Source organism: Panthera tigris, chromosome A2 (genome assembly GCF_018350195.1).
Source record: "Panthera tigris isolate Pti1 chromosome A2, P.tigris_Pti1_mat1.1, whole genome shotgun sequence".
Taxonomy (NCBI): Eukaryota; Metazoa; Chordata; class Mammalia; order Carnivora; family Felidae; genus Panthera; species Panthera tigris.
The window spans coordinates 97809957-97823376 of record NC_056661.1 but is presented as its reverse complement, the minus strand read 5'-3'; positions in this window follow the sequence as shown (position 1 = coordinate 97823376).

The window sequence follows — 13420 nt, the reverse complement described above, 5'->3', positions numbered from 1 at the left end:
AAAGGATTCAAAAACCCCCTTTGTTTTGTGAGCACTTTGATAGATCTGGCTTTAAGGTTTTAGCCAGAAGGTCTTTAGATGTAAACCAATTATTTAACACTTCTGAGTTTATTACCTTCAGCACACCTTCCAGATAAAGTATGAAATTAGGGAGAAGTTGTTCTTTACTCATCTGTGTGCAGCTGCTTGAAAATGACATTTTAGTCGCCTGCTAGGCAGAGCCAGTGTTGGTGAGAGGAGGCCACAATAAGACACAATAAGGGATCAAGGTCTTTGAGAAGGACCTCAGGGGTCATGCAGAGCACAAGGGCTGATGCAGCCACGTAGCATTTACCTCTGTGTACTGGGGTGCCAGGAGGCTTTCCCTCATTGATAACAGAATGCTAAAATCAAACACTGCATCTTTTCTTATTTTAGGTTGATAAACTTCTTGACATGGTGCATGTTTTGTTAAGGATCTCTTCTTCTAATATTTGGTAAGGACTGAGAAGTCAAATGCATTTGGTACCTTTAAGGTTCTGTGTTTCTTCATAGGTAGTATCTATATGAACATGGGCTGAAAGTGACAATCAGGTTTAATAACTTATGGACACTGAATTGTACAGCATCTCAGAGCCAGAATTAATCTTTCTGTCTGTTATGGACTGAATGTGTGTTCCCTCAAATTCATAAGTTGAAAGCCTGTTAATGCAACACAATCTGGAGATGGGGCAATTGGGGGATAATTACATGAGGTCACGAGCTGGTGACAAAGGGGACGATTGGAGGGGGGATTCGTGATGAGATTAGTGACCTTATAAGAACAAGAAACAGGAAGATCTCCTTTCCCCATTTCTGTTTCCTTGTGATCACAGAGGAAAGACCACATGAGGACAAAGTGAGAAGGTAAGTGGCTGTCATCAAAACAGGAAGAGAGTTCCTACCAGAAACCAAATTCCACCAGATGTTGAATCTTGGACTCTCCAGCCTCCAGAACTATGAGAAAATAAGTTGTTTGAGCCACCCAAACTATGTTTTTTTGTTATTACAGTCTAAGAAGATTAAGACATACACACTTGTTGTGTCTTGTTCATTCTTTCTCTCTGTCTCTTTCAATGTTTCTCTCTTTCCCTAAAGAACTCTCTTGGAAACTGTAAACAAATATTATAAGTATGTCATTGGTCATTTCCTCAGAGCAGGGTCTACTCTGGCTGATTTAAGCAAAAAGGATTTTTTAAAAGACCATTAAAAGGCTTACAAATTAACCGAGAGAGAAACTTTCCAGGTTGAACATCCAGGAAGAATTTTCCAAAGCCATTCCACACTGTGGTGGCCCCTGGGAGCTGCCATGATAGGAAATGCCATCAAAGCTGCTGGACAACGCACCACGTTGCTGCTACAGTTGGATTTTAAGCCCTGTCCCCACTTGCTTCAGTTCTGAATTCACATTCCTCATAAACACATCTCTTTGGCAGAACCTGAATCGTGTACAGAACACTAGCTGCACTGGAGTCTGAAAAGTGTTACTTTTAGCTTTCCAGCATCTACAGTTTAGGAAGGAGGTTGAAGAGATTATTAATTAGGTAAAACCATAATACCAGTAATAATAAGCACAACAAGATGGCACAAATTTCAAACTCACTCAAATCAACCTATGAAATCCTAGCTTCTGGCACCTCATGGAATATCACCCAAATCACACACTAAGTCACACATTTGTCTAGGCACCATTCACTCTAGACATGCTTAGCTTTCCACCAACTGTTTTCATCCCCAGACCTATCTCTTACCCTCCTCAGATCCACGATGACTCATCCATCCCCACCCCAGAGTGCTATTTTCCCTGATTCCTGATAAAAGCAGGCCAGCAATGGTTGACTGGCTTATGCCGTTCCAATGGTCATAAAACTCTGAAAACATTATTTAACACTCTGGTTATCTCAGTCTCTCCTGCAAATCGTGGGGGGAAAAGGCTAGCTTTTGACATGGCCTCCATCACTCTCCTCATGGTAGAAACCACAGCAGCTCTGATGGTTGAATGCAATCCCAGCAGCTGTCTGGAGGGCAGATGGGACAGTTAACCCATGGGCAAACCAGAGACGAGAAACAGGAGACAGAAAGAAGTCAGTAGAGAGGTTCGTTGCCCTTCTTTCCACCAAAGGACTTTCTGAGATGTTCTTCATAAGTGAGCAACTTTTTGAATTTCCTGGATAACTGGAACTCAGTAATGTGGTTTTTTGTTTCTATCCATCCTTTCTTCCTCATTCTCGCTTCTCTGGGATTGCACTCCACGAGAAAGAAAGCATGTGTTCATAGAATTAACCCCAGACTCTCTTCTCAGGTTCCCCGGGCTAAGATAATACATTTACAAATAATATTCCCTGCAGCATGGAAAGACATTTCCTCTTTGCCAACCCACACTCAACTCCTCCTGAAAATCTAGGTCAAACATCCTTCTTATCACATCTCATCCATTCTATTTTTTTTTCCTGAATGTTTTCTGTGTCCATATTAACTTGTGCTTTTCTTCACTTGTTTTGCCCATATTATGTATGACTTTTCATCTTCCTCAAGCTGGTAAGGGAATGGACTGTCTCTTTTTTAAGATACATTTTCACAGTTACACTTAATGCAAAGGATCTACCACAGGAGGGTATCCAACATGGTGGAGAGATGAGGTGACAGTCCACCCTCCAGCCCTTTCCTGCCTTCATCAGCATTTCTGGCAAGCCCATTTTGCCTTCCTGAGGCAACCCCAGACTCTCTGGGGCCAATAGGCTACCCCTCCCTCCCTGGGTTCTACCCTACAAGTGCAATTATCCTCCTGTTTGCCTGTAGTTCTCGCTCCACTGCCCAGCCTCAGAAAACAAACTTGGTTACTTGGTTACATTCTTGATTACTCGGCTAATAAACAATTTATGCCAAGTTACTAATGACTAAAGGGAGAACACCTTGGGTGTATTCACTATTTAAGAATATCCTATAAACAGTTGCCTTAAACCAATATAGACTTATTCTTAAAATGTAATTTGGACACTCTAGTGGCTTAATGCAGAAAAACTTTCTGAGCACGATGATTTTAATTAGCCATTGCAGTGACGATTTTCAACCTTCTAGAACTCGTGTTTCTCATTGTTAAGTACCAAAGCACCAAAATTTTTGTTGGTGTGATATCATTATTTCAGTATTTAAAGAAATCTGTAATCTGAATTATTAATGCTTTGAGAAGTACCTAGAGAGTTAAGTACAGCATTAAAAGGGGTCTGGTCTACTAGCAGAAAAAGAATGAAACACTAACCCAGATTTTCCCAGATCAAATTCACCCTAGTTCTCCTTGAAAGAAGTTGGTTTTGTTTTTTTGTTTTGTTTTGTTTTGTTTTGTTTTGTTTTGTTTTCTTGTTAGAGTTCTGGCAGTATGCAAAAAAGAGCTTCCTAAAAGAGAATCATAAGGAACAAAGACTCAGTCTTACCCTCAAGATATCAGCACCTTGAATGGGGTCAGGTTGATAGCAAAAACAATCAGTGTTTACTGGTGGAAACTCCTTATCTGTCTGATTGATTTGTTTTGTTTGTTTGAACAAAGCCTGTTTCATAGCAGAAGCTAAGAACCAGGCTTCTTACAAATTGACTGCTGGGCATTAGTAACAGAAACTACAGCTCACTGTCACTAAAACTATTGAAGTCTTTATTAAAAATAAAAATTTATAAAAGATTGTCTTTATATTATCACATAGATGTGATATTATTTGTCTATAACAAATTCAGAGAAAGATACTTCGGCTTAGTTTGTATTTATCTTCTCACTCTTTCCCCAGCTAGCATACAATATGAAAAAGCTTTCCTAGTAGCTGGAAAAATTTGCGCAAATACTAGGCTCGCCATCAAAGATAACACCATTGGTACGCATTGTTCTTAAGATCATACTGCCAAAACCCCAAGTAATTCAACTTATTTTCAATTGTCAAGATTGATTTTCTTCATTTTATGTAACATATTACTTAGTTTATTTTGTATACTTATTTTTATTGCTCTTTTCTTATGATAATATATGTTAATATTTATGTTTTTGAAACTTAAGTTTACTGAATGCTGTGTCAAATGTGCTTATACATTTTATTTGCAAAATATACCAAATTTCGCTGATTTAAAATTTTTTCTGATTTCTAAATACAGTAAAACCTTGGGTTGTGAGCATAATTCATTCCAGAAACATGCTTATAATCCAAAGCACTTGTATATGAAAGGGAATGTCCCCATAAGAAATAAATGGAAACTCAGATGATTCATTCCACAGCCCAAAGATAGTCATATAAAAATGATTACAATGCTGTAATATAATACAAAATATTAAAGAAAATACAAAATATAAAGAAAAATAAACAAATTAACCCGAACTTACCTTTGAAAACCTTTGTGGCTGGTGTGAGAGAGACAAGAGAGAGGAGGGTTATTGTGTAGGACTACTTTCACTATCACTAATGGAATCACTGCTATCTATTGGCTCAATGGAATCTTTTTCTGCATGGGAGTCATTGTATATGTTCACTCAGATGTTGACTACAGTACAGTATTAATAAACTCTTGTCATATACTGTATTTAATGTTACTGGCAATAAGGCAACAGAAGAAAGGGTCTATATCTGCAGGCAGCCTGACCTAGAATGAAGCAAAGCACTCTTAAGCTTACTCTTTTAAAAAAAAAAATTAATGTTTATTTTTGAGGGAGAGAGAGAGAGCGACAGAGTGCAAGCATGGGAGGGGCAGAGAGAGAGGGAGACACAGAATCTGAAGCAGGCTCTAGGGTCTGAGGTGTCAGCACAGAGCCCAATGTGGGGCTCAAACTCATGGACCATAAGATCATGATTTGAGCCGAAGTTGGTTGCTCAACCAACTGAGCCATCCACGCGCCCCGAGTTTAGTCTTGTAGGGAAAAGCAAAGGACTGTCCATAGATGCTTTGAAGTGACAAAAAATACACTAGTGCCAGTTTTGGGCACCTTCCATGTTCTGAAAACTCATTGATTTCTGCCAAATACCTCAGCCTGGGACCAAGCGTCCAAACGTGGGAGACAATCCCCCACCATCCTGTAGCGAGAGAGAGAGAGAGAGAGAGAGAGGGAGAGAGAGAGGGAGAAAGAGGGAGAGAGGAGAACCATTGGCTCAGTTGTGATCATGCGATGTTCGGCATCACGTACTGCTCGCATTGCAAGACATCGCTTGTTTATCAAGTTAACGTTTATCAGAAATGTTTGCTGTCTTGCAAAACGCTCACCGAACAAATTACTCTCAATCCAAGGTTTTACTGTACCGTTTTTAAATAAACTCCGGTATTCATACCGGGATATCAATAAATTATGAAATAAATACGAAACTATTTTTTCTTTTTGCATTAGCCATTTCTTAAGTAGCGTTAATTCAAAATAATCTGTATGCCGAAGTGGCACATTTTGGGGGTGGCCCGCCCTTGGCCTCACACCAGCGTGCCATTCTGCTCCAACGGCATCATCGTGACTTTCAAAACCCCACATAAATGACCACCAGTTTTAGTTGACTGACTGTGCAAGGGAATGTTCAGTGGATTTTCTCTGTGCCACCCTTCCCCATGCCTCTCTTGTGACCAATTCCTTACCTCTTCTTCCCATTGGTGTCTCCTGACCCTGAAACCTTGGAAACAGGAGCACAGCTGTTTTCTGAATGTCAGCTGTGTGCCTAGCCCTGTGCTACATGCTTTACATAATCATTTTATTTAATTTTCACGATTATTCACTGCGGCCCTTGTGAAAATCCTCATGTTACCGTTAACAAGATGGGTGCTAAGTGGGGTTCAATAACACATGAAACAGCACAATGTTGGGGTCTTCTGGCTCCTCTCCACCAGGCCCAGTGTCGTCTTCCTTCTTCAAGACATTGGGACTCTTGGTCTCCTCTCTGTGGACTAAAGCTTGCAGGCATTGCTTTGTCTACACACCTAGGCAAGATATTTTGTTTTTAAGAACTTTAAGTATTTCCTCAATAGTTAAATAGTAGTTTGCCTTCAACTAAATTGGACGTTAGAAGAGATGACCTTCATGATCTCCTCAATCCCCCGGGGGGCGGGGGGAATCTACAAAGTGACAAAGAGCGCAAATGCCTGGAACAGCAAAAGGAATATGGTGAAATAGCTCAGAAAATATTCTGAGAAGCCCTTCATGAGGAAAATGGAAACTTGAAGCCATAACGAGCACAATATACTTTTTTCTAGACCAAAAATACAAACTGAGTATCTGATCTGCTCTTCAATATTAAAACATATGTAGTCATTTTCTGAATATTTATTCTCTTTAGGTGACTGGGAATAACACATATCTTCCATCTGTGGAGCACCACCTGTTTGCTGAGCACTTTATATTTGTCAGCAGTTTATTAAACACTGTGAACTCAGCAGGTTCAAACTCCATAGCGTTTTATTTTTCTCCAGTCACAGCTTTAAAACATGCTCCATTGAATCTCCCCTTCTCAAGACTTTATGGCAACTCCAGCAGATGCCAGTTTTCTGACCTTCTCAGATTATGAAGGATAAACTCCAGTGCCACCCACTTCAGTTTCTTAACCAATTGAAATGTCCATCTCCTTCCCCAGACCTAAGGACAGGCTTGAGGCAGAGATATGAGCAAGGAGCTGGGATTCTCTTGATGCCTTCCCTCTACAACTGCATCTTCTTGTTGAAGGCAGGTAGACAGAATTTGCAAAGGGAGCAGAAATGCTTTTACTTACCTGTTGCCCTTGTGATCTGCTCCCTCCTCCATGGCAACCATCCAAATGCAGCACCTCCTGGGAAACACCTGACGATTCTTTGGAAGGCCCTTCAGAGGCCTCTCCTTTGCGTGTCTGCCTCTCCTAGGGAATCAGCTCCAGCAGACCTTTTCCAGTCTCCCTCAGCTCCCATTCCTGTGTAATCCACCCTGTATATTTGCTGTTGGGGTCTCTTGCCTCAGTGAGTCACATTTTAGGGTGGGGTTCCATCACAATAATTCAAGCCTTTCGTGATGTCCACTTGGCCTATGGAAGACTCGTGTATCTTTTTCCTGCCAGATAATGGGAGTGTGCCCTATTCCCCCACTGCTCATTTTCTCTATCCCACATTCTCTCCCCAGATCTCTTTCCTATTGCCCAAGTAAGCACAAAGGTCAGCTTAGAAAATCCATTACAGAAGTAGAAAATGATATTCTAGGCTCAATTCTAGTGCCCCTCTCTAATCTGTACAAATCATCCTCTTGGAATACACCATTGGCTTATTTTTCAAAGAGTGCCCCTCAAGAGTGGAAAGAAAAGACATGGAACTCTTTCTGAGGCCAAAGATGGACAATTTAGTAGTTCCCCCAAGCCTAGATTAATGGGTAGAGACTGAGTAGGGGGCAGTAGAATGAATTTGCTCCTTAATAAATCACAATCCTCTCTTTGTCCTCGAATGATCATCTATCTGTTCTGAGACAATGAGAAAAGTCCCACTCAGTATCTTGTCACACATACAGTGTTTATGAACTCCACACAACTCTGCATGTAGGTATGGTGCTGCCTCAGGAAAGTGAAGCTAAAAGAATAATGTTACAGTATGAAAGCAGGGAAATTTCCATCACCTCGCATCATGTTTGGCACATGATAGGGCTCAATAAATATTTACTGAATAAATAAGTAAATAATGTGAATGAATAAACAGCCCAAGGTCATGCTTAGGAAATGGATAAATGGCATTCAAACTCAGCTCTTTTTACCCGTCAATATCTCCCTAAATAAAGTATCATCCTCACACTAGCAGTGATTATAGCCACAACTCAGTGTCATAACAGTTCCTCAGTCTGACTCAGACATCTCTTTTAGTGAAAGATCTAATTTCTCTCCCCATATTGGAATGTGGTCCCATGAGGGTTCCATCCACTTACATGTGAAACCAATTAGCAGGTCCCAAGCCCAGAATGAGCTTATCCTGCCTGGGCTTGGCTTTCTATATTTTGCTGTTGCATATGGTTGGTGAGATCTCTCCATGGCAGAATCCTTAGCATTCACACAGATCATTCTCCCCTGAGCTTTTCTATTTCAGTTGCTTAATAAGCAATAGTAACTGTGTGACATTTATCATCTCTTAATTACTGTAGGTTCTCAACTTCAGGGCTATAAAGGCTGGTTAGTTACTTGTAGGGACTTTAAACTCAAAAAGTATTGGATGCATGGATGGATGGATGGATGGATGGGCGAACTGGGTGAATGCCTACATTTCAGGTCCATGTGATGCTTCTTGGTTGGTGTCAATTTCATAAACCAGAAAAGCAGTTGAATCTTAGAAACTTAACAGAACTAAGCAAATAGTTTTCAAACAAGAAGCAATACCTTGTACAAATATAGGGAATATATGAAAAACTCACTTAAAATATTTACCTAAAAATTGACACTTGATTCTTTTTTTTTAATGTTTATTTGTTTTTGATAGAGAGAAGGAGAATGCCAACGGGGGAGGGCAGAGAGAGAGAGAGGAAGGCACAGAATCTGAAGCAGGTTCCAGGCTCTGAGATGTCAGCACAGAGCCCGGTGTGGGGCTCGAACTCACAAACTGTGAAACCATGACCTGAGCTGAAGTTGGATGCTCAACCGACTGAGCCATGCAGGCACCCCAGACGCTTGATTCTTATAGGTATTATTATATGGAAGAACACTTTTTAAAAATATTTGGTTTTAGAGCTGGGTGGTGATGGAGACACCAAGGATTTGGAAGCCTCGGGAAGAGAGCTGGAGAGACACCTAGTACCTCTGAGAGAAAATAAAAGTTTTCTCTTCTCTTCACTTGCACTGGCTGAATTTCAAGTAACCTTTGTGCTCCTTGCTGGAGCCAGAACAGAGGGTGAACTTGGGGGGACAGCACTCAAACTCTGCCTGTCCCTGACTGAAATGGGCAAGGGCAGTAGGTATTCTCCTTGGGTGCTACCTTCCTGGTCCATGGTCTGGGCCTCTGACATATAGAACAGATGAAAGGAGAAGAAACATATTTGCATTTGGCTTTGGATAGCGTAATTACAGTCATCCCAAATGTGCAGTGTGGCCTCTAGTAATCACTGAAAAACCTGTAGGTTGAGAAGTGCAGGGAAACAGTCTGTGGACTTGGCTGGGAAGGTTAGAGGAGCAAGGAGGGGTGGTGGCAGCCCAGCGCCACACAGTGTCCCCTTCTGTGGCAGGCGAGAGGCCTTGGTGTCTATTCTTGGCATTGATCTGACTCTCTCATAAGTTTCTGGCAAGCTCCCAGGGAGAACAGCATGTTCCCTGCTGAGTGTATAAAGGGCTTCAAAAACATGTTTGTGTGTGCAGCCCAGTAGGCAGGGCCTGGCTTAGTCACTCCGTGCCACCTCCTGCCTTTGCCTTTCTGGAGTGTCAGGGGGAAGTTTGCTGCTCAGACCTGCTATGCAACTCCTCACAAGCTGGGCTGGCCCCTGGGTCCAGGCTGGGCACATGGTTGGTGTTTTTGTGATGCCCATATAATCAGTGTGCAGATCAATTTTTAAGGAACCAAAATGCTCCTGTAGACCATGGTCCAAAAAATATTCTGTTGCAAGGAGTAAATATAGATTGAGTTTCAGCTAACTTCCAACTATGGTCACAAAGGCCTCCTTTAGAAACCTGCACCTGTTTTCCAGTGTTAGATCTTCTGGCTGGGCACGATTACTCATCCTGTGGGAGCTAAGATAACGCAGATTAACACCAGCTCTGGGTACTATTTGCTTAAAGAGACTGACTCACTCCGTGCTCCTCATACTACCTTTTCAGGAGAGTGGAATCTGAGCAGAGGGAGGGATTAGTCAGCTTGGCCTCAGGGACCCCTGAGGGAGCTGCTGGGATTTCCAGTAAACAGAAAAGGGGTTATCAGAATGACCACGAGCTCCTGGGTCCCGTGGGCCGGCAACCCAGGTCCACTTGTCTTGGATGCTAAGAGCAAACAGCAGCCAAAATACTGTGGAATACCTTAGACACAAACTATTATAGATCATAAGATGTTATCATTACAGAACTATTTTTCTGGATGAGGTGGGGTCCATAAAAATGGGGTTTGCCGTAGAACTTTCTGAAATCAAACTATTAAAATTTCTCCATATTCGAATGTATTTAACACTTTCTCCAACCACTGCTAACATACCTCTCCCAGTATGGTTTGCACTGTAGTTTGCTGATTGTGCAGTCTTACTATAGTCCTGCCCAGCCCCTCCCCCCATGCAGTAACTCTCTCCTAAGTGTCTGAGCTTTCCTGGTCTTCTCCTTCCTGCTGTCCCATAAGCCCTTCAAATTCAACATGTCCCAAAATAATCTTGTCCTAAGAAACAGTCTAGTATAATGGTTTAAAAACAAAACAAAACACATAGGCATTGGTATGGGACTGATTGAGCTTGAATCCTGCCTATACCTCTTAATTAGCTGTGTGATCATGAACCATTGCATAACCTCTCTGTCCTGCAGTTTACTTGTCTGTAAAATACAGCTAAGAGTACCTTCCTCATAGGGTTGTCATGTGAATTAGATGAGTTAAAACATGTAAAATGATCAGCACCATTATATTTGCCTATTAGATCTGCCATAAATAATAGTTAAAAGAATGAATGAAGAAACACATTTAATGGCGAATCCAATGTTTGATTGGTCAGGCTACTAATAAAAAAAAAAAATAAAAAAGAAGTCAAAATGTGAAATACAGACTTTGAGAAGCCCAGAGCTGAGCAGCAATTTTGACAGTTAGTAATTAGGTGACTTTGGTCAAGTCACATATCTTTTCTGGTCTTCAGCACCTTACATATAAATAAGGATGGTAACTAATAGCTACCAAATGTTGAGTGCTGACCATGTGGCTGACGTTATGCTAAGCACTTTATAATTATAAATAACTAGAGAGATTCAATAATCATATCAGAACAATCCCTGGTGATAGACGATATATTCTTTTATTTATTCATTCAACAGGTTTTTTTTTATTTTTTTTTAATTTTTTTTAAAGTATTTATTTTTTTAACGTTTATTTATTTTTGAGACAGAGAGAGACCGAGCATGAACGGGGGGAGGGTCAGAGAGAGAGGGAGACACAGAATCCGAAGCAGGCTCCAGGCTCCGAGCCATCAGCCCAGAGCCCCACGCGGGGCTTGAACTCACGGACCGTGAGATCATGACCTGAGCCAAAGTCGGCCGCCCAACCGACTGAGCCACCCAGGCGCCCCTCATTCAACAGTTTTATAGCAAGTGACTACTAACTGCCAGAAGTTGAGATTCAAAAAGGAACAAATTACAAAATATTCGAACCAGCAGTCCACCAAAGAACCTGAAGAGTCAATAAGCACATGAAAGCTGTTTAACATCTTTAGCCCTCAAGGAAATGTGAATTACAACTACAAAGACATGTGAATACAGAGCCATCAAAATAACTAAAATTACGAAGACTGACACCACTAAATGTGGACAAGAATGTATAGCAACCAGAACTCTTATATATTGCTGATGGAAGTGAAAAAATGTACATCACTTTGGAACACTGTTTGGCATTGCTTATAAAGTGAAATATATGCCTCGACTGACCTTTCAATTCTGTCCCTTGGTATTTACTCAAGGGAAATGGGAAAGTGTCCACAAAAAGACTTGAAGAAGAATGTTTATACAGGTTTGTCCACTGTACTAGTCAGGGTTCTCCAGAGACAAAGGACCAATAGGACTTGAGAGAGAGACAGAGAAAGAGAGAGAGAAATTTTAAGGAATTGGCTTATATAATTTTAGGGGCTGGCACATCTAAAATATGAAGGGCAGGCTGGCAAGCTGGAGACCCTGAGAAGACTTTATGTTTTCACCATGAGTCCGAGGGCAGTCTGGAGGCAGAAAAAGACTGGGGACCTCAGTCTTTTTCTGATAAAATCTTCAACTGATTGGGTGAGGCCCACCTTATAATATGAAGTATTATGAGTTCTAGTAAACTCAAAGCTCGAAGTCTAACTGATTTAAGTGTTAACCACTGCTAAAAAATATCTTCGTGGCACTGTCAAGATTGGTATTTGACCGAATATCTGGACACCATCTTCTACCCAAGTTGACACATAAAGTAATCACCACATTCATCATTACTCCCAACTGGAAATAAGGTCAGCAGGAGAATGGATAAACATCTTGTGTACATTCATACAGTGGAATACTAGTAAGAAATAAAGAGGTACAAACTACTGGTACATGTGAAAACGGATGAATCTCAAACTATTATGTAAAGAGAAAGAAGTCAGACACAAAAGGTTATATGCTGTATAATTCCATTTCTATGAAGTTGAAGAAGTAAATCTAACCTCTGGTGATAGAAATAGTATGGTGTTGGGGCACCTAGGTGGCTCAGTCGGTTGAGCGTCCGACTTTGGCTTGGGTCATGATCTCACAGCTTGTGAGTTCAAGCCCCGCGTCGGGCTCTGTGCTGACCCCTCAGAGCCTGGAGCCTGCTTCTGCTTCTGTGTCTCCCACTCTCTCTGCCCCAACCCACTCGCATTCTGTCTCCGTCTCTCTCAAAAATAAATAAACATTAAAAAAAATTAAAAAAAAAAGAAAGAAATAGTATGGCATTGCCTAAGGGAGGTGAGAGTTTACTGGAAAGAGGCGGGAAGAAACATTCTGGGGTAATAAACGTGTTCACTATTTTCATTAAAGTGTGATTACACCAGCATATATGTTTGTGTGACTTCATCCAATTAAATATTTAAAAATCACGGGGGCACCTGGGTGGATCAGTTGGTTAAGTGTCTGATTATCTCTGCTCAGATCACAGTCTCATGGTTCATGAGTTCAAGGCCCACATCAGGCTCTGTGCTGACTGCGTGGAGCCTGCTTGGAATTCTCTCTCCATCTCACTCTGCCCCTATCCCACTTGTGCTTTCTCTCTCTCAAAACAAATACACTTTTAAAAAAGAATTTAAAAATTATGTATTTTTCTGTTTGTAAATTTTACCTTATTTAAAAAAAAACAAAAAAACCTCTCGGTTACAGTTCCTTCCAACCTAGCTGGGGAGACAGATAGGCAGAAAGACATTGTCAACATGATGTGATGAGTGAAGCACTTAACGTAATTAGCTTATTAAGGCTTTTAAAGAGTAAGTGGGGAATGGGCACTAGTATTTCTTAAAGCACCTCAAGTGTTCTAATGTGTAGCCCAGAGTGAGACCCACTACCTTATCAGTGCCCCACATAGGCTGAGACTTTGTCTGCCATTATTTACCTTTGAATCTTCATCACCTGGTAGAAGGTCCAGCTCAACAAATATTTGTTGAATAAATTCTATGTTTCCTGAAAGAAAGAAAGAAAGAAAGAAAGAGATAAAAGAAAGAAAAGAGATGACAGAAAAGAGATGAAAGAAAGAAAGAAAGAAAAAGAAAGAACGAAAGAGAAGAGAAGACCTTGTAACATAATCATCACCT